An 11,288-nucleotide genomic window follows, 5' to 3' on the forward strand; every position below is an offset into this window, starting at 1 on the left:
GAGAGGGATCTGTAAATAGATTTGATGCTGTATGTACCATTAGAAGTGAGAACCAATAAAATATATCACACAAAAGTTAAAGCAATCGTTGAAAATTATAGAAGATTCAGCTATAGGTAATAAAACTAAACAAACCACATTGGGTATTCAGCTGTAGAAAAGTATAATTATTATATACTTGAACAGGTTTCCAACAATAACTATAACATACTAAAATTAAAAATCTCCAGAGAATGAAGCACAGCAGCGATTAGACATGCATGGACGAGGTCGAGAATGAAGATGAAGCACCTGCATTGGCCACGGGAGCAAGGTTGGGGTTGAGGAGGAGTGAAGCATAGCCACTACGAGACAAGGTTTTCATTGACCACGAGAGCAAGGGCTCTAGCTCATGGATATGGAGCACGGCAACAATGGCGAGACAGAAGGTCGAGGATCCGATAGTCATGGACTCATGGAGGTGGATGATGGAGGAAATGGATTCAAAGGACGAGGACAACTTGTTAAATGAACGTCGACGATGACGTGCTAGAGGAATGGTGACAGCATGCTTCATGGTGCTCAGCTGTCCTCACAGATTGGTAGCTAGGGCATATCTACAGAAAGAGAAGAGGAGACTTGTGGGTGTATTGATCTGAGGTTAATTTGGTCTTTGTGCTTTTTTTTCTATTTTTAAAAATGTTAGATTAATGTCCTATTCCCACATTCCTTAAAATTCTTACGAAACAAATTGATGGTAAATATTACCAAATTACATTGCATTCATAAAGAGATATTGAATTGAACTAAACGGGCCCTTAAATTTTTTGAAAGTATAGTACCTACACACACATTATTTATCTATTTATGTGGTCAATAATATATAAATTAGATGTAATCTCCTCAACTTAACTACATATTTAACCTTAATTTTCAACCATGGTAAATAAAACCAACACTACAAAGAAAAATGGCTTTTGACAGATACAAAAAGTCACCACTAAATGTTTAAAAGTCGTCACTAAAGGTTTTTAGCAATGACTTTTTACTATCAAAAGGTTACCACTAAAAGTCTTGTCATTGATAGTTTTTTACAACTATAAACATAGTCGCCGCTAAAAGTATACCTTTAGCGATGGCAAAGGTATACTTTTGGCAGCGACTATGTTTGTCGTTGTTAAAAACTATTAGCGATAGGATTTTTGGTGGCGATTCATTTGGCGATAAAAGTTATCGTTAAAAACTTTTAACGACGACTTGTGGCGGCCACTGTTTGTCACCGCCATAAGTCACTTTTTAAAAAAGAAAATAAAAGAGCTATCTCATGCCACATCAGTGTCTCCTTGTGCCACATCACTTGCCACGTGTACACCTCCTCACACCACATCATGCCAAATTGCCACCATGTGTCACATCACATGTTTATTGTGAAATATGTCAAGCTAGGATTTGAGCTCTTGACCTCCACCTTCTAAACCTTAAATCCTCCTTTATTGCCAGTTAAGTTTAAATGCAGCTACAGTTATTATAGGTGAAATTAAATATATATTATTTAACTACATATAAGTATATCAAATAATATATTATTAACAATACACACACATATATTATTTTATTTTCATTTATTAATATGTTGAAATAATTTTTGAGTGTTTATATATATTATATTTTAATAAAATATTATTTTTGTAAGGAAAATGAGCTTAAAATGAAATAATTTTTAAATATTAAATAATTTTTATTATAAACATTTTTACCCATTTTTAAATTTTATTTTATTTCTAAATGTAAATAATTAAGTATATAATTTATTTATAAGTATGTATCATATTAGTTTATGTTAAATATCTTTTACTTTTTTTCCATATTTTTCTCAAAAATTAATAAATAAATTATTAAACTTTTACCTTCTCCCAAGTTAAATGCTCCCCCTTATTTTTATTAAAAATAATTTTATCTATAATTTTTCAATTATTTTAAAAATATTTCAATAGAAAAATTATTTTAATTGTATAATTTTTTAATAGTCATTTTGAACAATTATTCTTTATTATTTTTGAGATAAGAAATGGATGGACATGCGATAAACTAAAAGTAGATGGTAAACAAAAAAAGTTCAAATTAAAAACCTAAGTGGATATTTCATAATCAAAATAGAAGGAACTATATTTTGACTTGATCTAAATTATTTTAGACTTTTATTAAAGTCTCTTTAATAGAGTCAATATAAAGTTATTTAAAATAAACAAATTTTAATAAGTTTATACATAATTTCATATATAATTTAAAAAAAATCATCAAGTATTCTTCACCTATTTTATTTGTTGATTATTTTAAATAACCATCAAATATAGAGCATCTTATTTAAATCATCATGCAGTAGTAAAAAGTAGAGCTCAACAAATGAAGTAGACGTCATTTGTATACCAGGCGAAGTATTAAGTATGCAATGTATTAAGTAGCTGCAATGCCATTTGCATTTTACAATATCTCTACAACTTAACATTCTAATGTTATGTATAACTTTAACATTTTAATATTCTTTATTTCTCATTCTATATATAAATACCATTAGTGGCAACAATTTTTTCCACTAAAAGTATTTATAAAATATTTTTTACTCTTTAAATTATTTTTTATAAAAATATTTTTGGTGGTGATAAACTGTAGCCGTGAAAACCAATTACATAAATTTTTTTATGAAAAACAATCACCATTAAAAATAATTGCATAAATTATTTTTTATGAAGATACTTTATTTTTATTTTTAATTAATTTTATGAAAATACTCTAAAGGTAATTATATAAATTATTTTTATTTTTAATTATTTTTTATAAAAATTAGTAGCGCTAAAAAATAATTACATAAATTATTTTTTATTTTTTTATGAAAATACTTTTGACAGCAAAAGTGTAACTGCATAAATTATTTTTAATTTTTTAATTTTTTTTTGAAAATACTTTTGGCAGAGACTGCTTCTCACCGCTAAAAGTAATTACAAAATTATTTGTAATTTTTTAATTATTTTTTATGAAAATACTTTTGGTGATGGCTGCTTGTTCCCACTAAAAAGTAATTACATAAATATTTTTAATTTTTTATGAAAATACTTTTGGTGGTGATAGTGTATTACTGCTAAAAGTAATTATATAAATTATTTTTAATTTTTTTAATTATTTTCTTATGAAAATATCCTTGGTGGCCATTGTTCATCATCCCTAAAAGTAATTACTAAAATTATTTTTTTAAAAAAATATTTTTTTGGTGATAATTTGTCACCTCTAAAAAATAATTACATAAATTATTTTTAATTTTTAATCTTTTTTTATGAAACTAATTTTGGTGGTTACAGTTTATCGCCGTTAAAGTGATTTTTAGAGGTAACAATTAAATATCACTGTTTAAAAGAGCGCTTTTGATGACAACAATTAAAGTCATCATTAAAAATAACTTTTAGCAGCAGCTGTTAGTCTACTTTTAGCAGTGATGTCTAATTGTTACTATCAAAAGTAGACCTTTAACAATAATTTCTTTTGTCGCCCCCCAAGTTATTTTTTTTGTAGTGCAAACCCCACCTTAGAAAGAGTTATTATGGTAGAAAGGATTGACCTTAGTCAAATTTCTAAATAAAAAAACTAAGTATAAAACCTTTCTAAAATTAGGATCCCAAAATTCAATTATCACAAATAACATTTTAATATAATTTTTGAAGAAAAATGTATATGTAAGTTTTTTTTTAGATAATGAAATTTTTAGTCCTTTAAATTTATCTCAATTATTAATTTAGTCTGTCAAATTTAATTTTTATTGAATTAGTCCCTCAAGGTTGCCATAGCTATTGATCTAATCATTATCATTTAAAGAACATGTAATACTATTATAATATATTTACATGGATAATAGAATAGTGATGACATCCATATAAATTAATGACAAAAATGTAATTATTTAGATAAAAAACATACCCATACATTTTAAAAAAATAAATTAAATAACATAATGCAACATGGAGAACAAGGTTAATTTCTTTTTTTTTTGGTCAAAAAGTGACAGTTAGAAAATTATCTTTATTTTAAATTCTATATCTATTAAAATATTGGGATAATGCATCTTTAAGTCACTCAAATTTGTTTTGGTTATTAATTTGGTTCTCTTTTTTACCAAAAAAAAGTTACCAATTTGGTCATTTCAATTTAAATTTTATTAATTTAGTTTCTTAAGTTTATTTCGATTATTGATCTTGTTCTTATTGTTTAAAAAGAATGCTACACTATCAAAATTTTCTAATATGGATAATATAATATTGATGACTCATATAAATTAATTAGAAGAAGTATAATTGTTTAAGCAAAAAAAATTTAAAATTTTAAAAAACAATAGAATATTGATGACAACCATGTAATTAATTAGAAGAAGTATAATTGTTTAAGCAAAAAAACTTTAAAATTAAAAAAAAAACAATGTAAGGGATTTGATTGATAAAAATTAAAATAATTTGAACATTAATTTATTCTCATTTAGCTACATATACTTGTCAAGTCATTAATATACTTTACATATTATATTATTTTTGAAAGCCAATTTGTATTTAAAAATGTAAATGACCCACATGATAATTTAAGAAAATATAAAAATCAAATCAATAAAAATTAAATTCAAAGAACCAAATCAATAACCAAATAAACAACTTGAGGGATTAAAAATGGAAGTGAAAAAAAAAAAAATTGAACTGACAGTCAAGATTTTGGTGGTCATCAGTCATCACCACAGATGAGAATGCCACTATTTTAATGTTGGGTGCTCATATAAGGAAAGTGGCAATAAATTATTGCTAATGTTGTGAAAAAATTAAAAACATAAGTATTTTCCCCTTAGCCGACATGATATATTTGGTGTGCATTTAACGGAGAAATGCAGAAAATAGTGTATGATATCATACTGATACCGAATGTACATGTTAAAAAAATTATATATAGATCCCATGGACCATACTTATTTATAAATAAATCTTGTGAAATTTAAAAGCTATAGTTAGATCCCAAGAGACTTAAGTGTAATTTAAAATTAGGATAAAAATATAATAATGTCCCTATTAAACATATATAATAATTAAACAACTTTAATGATTAAACATTTCAACTAATAATGAAACTACTTTATCAGTAGTTTAGAATTTTAATTTTAATTTTTTACAACTGTAATATTATATATCCAATAATTAAATTGATTTGTTTAAATATTGAATATATGAAATTACAATTGTAAAAAATTAAAATTATAGTTGCAAATTACTAATGAATCAGTTATAGATAATTAATGTTAAATTTTGTTATTAACACATGATTGTTTAACTATTAAATATATGAAGTTACAACTGTAAAAAGTTAAAATTATAATTATAAATTGCTGATGAGATAGTTGTAAGTTAATGTAATGAATATTTAATAAGGGTATTATTATCTTTTGCAACCTAATTTTAAATTACACTTAAGTTTTAAGGGATTTGGTTACATTTTAGTTTTTGAATTTTGTAAAATTTATTTATAAATAAATCCACTTCACGATACCTATATGTAATTTTTTCTAAAAAATTAAAAGTCTTGCTTTTATATATATAACATGCTATTATTTAATTAAATCAAAATAAATGAATTTTATTGTGTTCATAATATTAGTAATAAATTTTTTTATAAATAAATAATCTATAAAAATTATATTTTTATTTAACTAAAAATAATAATTTTTAAACATATAAGATTAAGTATATAATTTTTTTTAAAAAAATAACATGTTGATAAATCACTTGAATGTTGACAGGATCTAGTTGTACGATAATTAATAAAATAATTAATGTGTCCTTTGTTAGAATAAGTCAAACTTCTTGTATTAATCGACCACTTCCTCGGCAGTTTAGCGCAGAGCAGTTTACCCCAAAACCAAAAGTGCTATGTAGTTGGTAAATTGCTAGCAGGGAGAATTTCTGTTAAAGAATAAAGAAGGGATTTAATTTTATATGGGTCCAAAAAATTTTAAAATTTCAATTTAACCTAAAGGAGAAAAGTTACAAAAATTTCAACAATGAAAAGACCCAAACATCCTTTACTTGTTAAACAAAATCACTAGTTATTAATTTTCTTACTTCACTTTTAAATTTATGAATATGAGTTATAAATTATATAAGTTGATATGTGAATAATTATATAAGACTTGATATCAGTTGTTCAATTATAAGTAGCAATATCAATTATTAAATTGCTAACTTTACTATTAATTCCCTAACATTAGTTGTAAATTACTGATAGGCATTGTAATTTACTAATATTAATTGTAAATTAGTGACATGTTTTGTAACTTACAACTAATGTTAGTAAATTAATAATTAAAATTAGTAAATTAACAACTAATATTAATAATTGTGACAAACAGATGTAATTTATAAGTGATATTAGTAAATTAATAAATGTAATAAGAAAATTAACAATTAATGATTCTGCATAATAAATAGAGGGTATTTTAGTCTTTTTACTGTTAAAATTCTTTTAGCTTTTGTTTCCTTGACTGAACTTAAATTTCAAAATTTTTTTTGAATCCACCTAAAATAAGTTTTTATGATAGTTCTTAACTGAAATTCTCCTTTGTTAATAAGAGAACTTTCATTTATCGTCAAAATGAAAGTTTTTACTTATGAAATATAAAAATTTAAATAAATATTTAATTGGCATGAAATAGACATATTTTACCATTCACAAGCGCTTGGCTGACGTGAAAAAGATAAGAAGAAGAGAAATCAAAAGAAGAAAAATAAAGAGATAAAAATTTTCTTATTAAGCTTGGCTGAACAATTAAAAAAAATAGAGAGAGATGAAAAGTCATTAATTTTAATTTTAAATTTTATTTCAGAAATTATTAAATATATAATAATTTAAAAAATTTAAACTATGTACAATCAAATCAAATATAAGAAAATGGTCCCAGACAAATCTTCAAAGCGCTTTGTTTCTAATCACACAAATTTTCCAATATCCTAAAACATATTTTTTTTTAATTTCCGTTGGTTCCAAAAAAGTAGTCTTTCCCTTTCGTTGAAGTTTCTTCTATTCTACTCTACAAACACACACACACAGAGTCTTGAACACATAAATAAAGAATGAGTGTGATCGTACTATACTTTAAAAAATTTAAGACAAGCGTTAACATACCACGTAAGATGCTGAGCATAAATCCTGAATCCAAATCAACACAATTCATCCACAAATTTTGACGACTAGATGTGAGCTAGGTGCATATACCAAACCAACAAAACTTTCTGATAAATTATGGCTTTTAAAAATAATTTTTCATTATTATTTTTTCCTTTTAATTTTCTTCCACCCAAATATACTACAAACAAGAAAGCTGCTACGTACATGTTTACTTTAACTTATTTAGCTCTGTATTGAATACAAAAATTTTAAAACTACTGACAAAATACTATAAAAGTCAAGCCCATTTGGCTAAAAGAGACATTAAACCAGCTCCTAAAAGTAGAGAAAAAGTTGCCCTAAATTGAAGGTGAGTACTGTTTAGCACTCTATCGTTCATAAAATCTGCAGCTGGAAGATCAACAAGAGCCATATAAATTAAGATTCCTGCCGAAGCTGCATTGAAAATTCCTTCAAAAATCAAAGCTTTTTGACTATTCTCATCGTATCCTTCACTAATCGCCATACCAATTCCTATTCCCACCGGTGTAGTCAGAGCGAAGAATAATCCCATAATTGCGATGGCATTGTTCTCGAATTTTGCCTGCAATTATATATCATGAATAAGAATTTCAACAACTTATAAAACTTTGTCTTCAGTAAAATGATTGTGTATATTTTTTTTGTTCTCGAATGCTGCATTAAAATTTCTGTGAGTTTCTTTATAAAATAAAAAAAGATAAAATAAATAATTTTATAAGAATGGTACTTCCCATGTTTATTCTAAATATTACTACACTTGTTTCAGAATATATAATTTCTTGCAAAATTTAATAAGTATTTGACAAAGATATCACTATTTTCATTTTATTAAAAATTTAAAATGATTATTTTAAACCAGAGAAAGCATAAATTAGAAAGTTAAAAAAAAAAAAAAAAAAGCTATTCTAGCTCCATTTCTTGTACTATCATGTTATTTGAGCACCAAAGCCTGGTCCTTGTGGGCAGTGGCGAGCTACCGCTAAAAACTAGTCCAAAAGTAACATGAGACCTAACTTTGGTGCTCACTGAGATCTAGATTATTTAGATTTTGATTTGAATAATTTAAATTTAAAATATTATTATATTATGTTTATTAAAATAAAAATTATAAAATAATTTTAATAAATTGTTTTATTTTTAATATAATCTAGATTTAATTTAACAATAAAATTTTTATAATTGGTATATATTGACTATTCAAATATACTATGCACAGTTCACATTAACACCAGATTAAATTTAAATTGTATAGTCAATATATAGAAATTATAAAAATTTAAATATTAAATTAAACCCTCCAAACTAAATCTATGTCAAATTATAAATAAAAATTAATAAAATTATTTTTTAATTTTTATTTTAATAAATATAAAATAAAAATATATAATAATACTTTAAATTTAGACCATCCAAATCTGAATCTAGATGGTCCAAATCTCATTAGTACTAAAACCAAGTGGCCCACTGGCATGCAATGCACCACTTTGATTCCCATGATGTTTCAAATCTTATGACTTTTCCACAAATGAAAGCTCCAATAATTAATTACTGTATCTATTCAATTAAGGGGGAAATTATTAGGTTGGTGGTACTATGATCAGCTAATAATTCCTCCCAATTATGTGTTAATCTTTCGGATATTTACCCCAAAAAAAAAAGACAATTCTCTCCTATATATATATATATATATATATCCTCCTTTTGATTAGTTTTATTTTATTCTATATATAAGGCAAATATATAGTGATTAATATCTTTTTTCAATATTACCCCTCTTTAATTGTACCAAATTATAATCCTCATGCTTTATTGTGATATTAATTTTAGTGAAGAAAATTAGTCTATCTTAATTTCCTTTAATTTCTTTTGTAATATCTCTAACTTTTTATTGCTCATAGGCTAGGTTGCACAGATACTGATACGAGTATCCAATACATCGATACTTTCATTTTTTTTAAATATATGATACATTTTCAATACATATATATATTTATAAAAATATTAAAAATATAATTTTAATTTAGAAATATTCAAATTGGCATACATATATAGTCCTTTATAATAATACCAAGTCCAATATAATCATTAATTGTATTTTTACTTTATTTATATCTAATTGCTTACCACCTAATCCCTATCAATAGATATAGTATCAATATTGCATCCTCCTCAACCATCATAAGATTACATTTTCACATTTTTATAATTAAGAAAATGTAATATTTAAACTTATTTTTTTAAGAAAAATCTAATCTTTGACTTTAAAAGAAAATAAAAAATGATATTAGTAATAAAATTTAATATTGCAAGTTTTGATAAATTTAATTTTAAAATTTTTTTGTTTTCAAGTATTAATTAGCAATCTAGAAGTATCGGATGCATATCAAAAATTAAAATTTTTTAACATTAAAAATATTATTTTGATACTTTATAGATATGTATTAAAAAAGTATTGGTATCGAATATAATATCGATGGGAATATGTGAAATAATTTGAAGTATCGGTGTTTAATAGGTATATAATGTCAGAGGTAATCTTATGTGAGCACTCTCTCTCAGCTAGGATTTAAACTTGGCTTGTGACGTTGGACTGGCTAGCCACCTTGGCTAATAAACTAAACTCCAGTTACCAGTAGAAAATATCTTATATTCTAGTCAGAAGAAACCCACACACCTAAGTGATACAGCTTCCAAGACCCATGCCTTCAAAGAATTGATGAAAAGTTAAAGCAGCGACCAGAGGTTTTATCTCTTTTGGATCCTCGGATGCTCCCAAAGATATTCCTATTATCACTGAATGCACTATTATCCCAAGTTCCAACACCTGTATATAATATCATTCAAACCACAGTCATCGCTTTCATCACATATATTCTTTGAAACTAATGAGTGATGAAGAAGATAACACAGTTATTATACATACTTGTGATATTACTCTGTGACGAAGAAGTTGAGACGAGCCAGAAGAATAATCCGATGACAACCCATGAGCACGATCATGTGTTGCGCGAACGTGAACATGAACATGTTCTGTATGATCTTCTTCTTGGTCTCCGATCGCCTCAGTTTGTTGGGTTGTTCTCATGTGAAATTTCTTGAAATACACGGTGCCAAGAGCATCCACCATGAGGGTTCCCATGGCCGTACACATAGCCACGAAGCCTGTGAAGGGAAATTTCCATGGATGATCACCCAAGCGAGGAGACCTCAACTTGTCGAATGCATCAGGGAGCACGTGAATGAATCCAGTGGACAGTATCACGCCGGCGGCGAAGGCCTTGATCATGAAGAAGATGTCATTCTCGGGGCTTAATGCCGGCAAGAACTTTCCAATGCTTGGAATCGAAACTCCGATTGCACTCGCCACGAGTATGGAAGCTATGGCTGCTATTTTGTAGCTGAGAAGGGCTTTGTCATCATGTTGTCGTCTTCTTTATCACATGTACAGTCTGAAACAACTAGGGTTGGAAGGCCTAGGAAGAGGAAGAAAAAGAATGTGAAGATTCGGGTACTTTTGGACATGGCGGAGAGAAGTTATCTAGAATAAACTAGAGGAGCAGATAAAGTGCGTGTATATCTTTTTTTAAAGAAAAAGTGCGCGTATATAAGAGAGAATTGTGTGGTTTTAGTTTAGTTTATGTCTTTTAATTTTTATGACTAATTTATTTTATTTTTATTCTCAATTAATTCTAGTGTAACTCACGACGTGTGTACAAACATTTTAATTTGTAAAAGTATTTAAGTTCCTTTACCAACTAAGAAAATAAGTATTTTTGTGAGATATTTAAAATATTTTATTTAAATTGCATAAAAAATCTACAACAATAATATGAAAGGAGGATTAAGATTTGAAATAATTAAAGTAAATTAGATATTTAAAATTTTAAAGAAATTAATAAATTGTTTGTATTAATTTTGGCGTCATTGTCATGTAAATTAGACGCCAAAATATTTGTCAGTTAAGGAGGAAATGATACAAATATAGTAGCATTAAATATTTAAATTAGTATCATGCACTTCTCAGTTACGACATCTTCAGGTGCTTTGGTACAGAGTTATGATGATTTAACAAATTAAAAACCTTG

At 26.2% G+C, this 11,288-nt stretch overlaps 1 pseudogene; it reads right to left on the reverse strand.

Moving 5' to 3' along the window:
- Nucleotides 1–7,358: 7,358 nt before the first annotated feature.
- On the reverse strand, nucleotides 7,359–10,756 carry LOC129303959 (zinc transporter 5-like; annotated as a pseudogene).
- Nucleotides 10,757–11,288: the final 532 nt, after the last annotated feature.

This window comes from Prosopis cineraria, unplaced genomic scaffold, assembly GCF_029017545.1.
Source record: "Prosopis cineraria cultivar Desert tree isolate PC_DT_omini unplaced genomic scaffold, ASM2901754v1 PC2, whole genome shotgun sequence".
In the NCBI taxonomy this organism is placed as follows: domain Eukaryota; kingdom Viridiplantae; phylum Streptophyta; class Magnoliopsida; order Fabales; family Fabaceae; genus Prosopis; species Prosopis cineraria.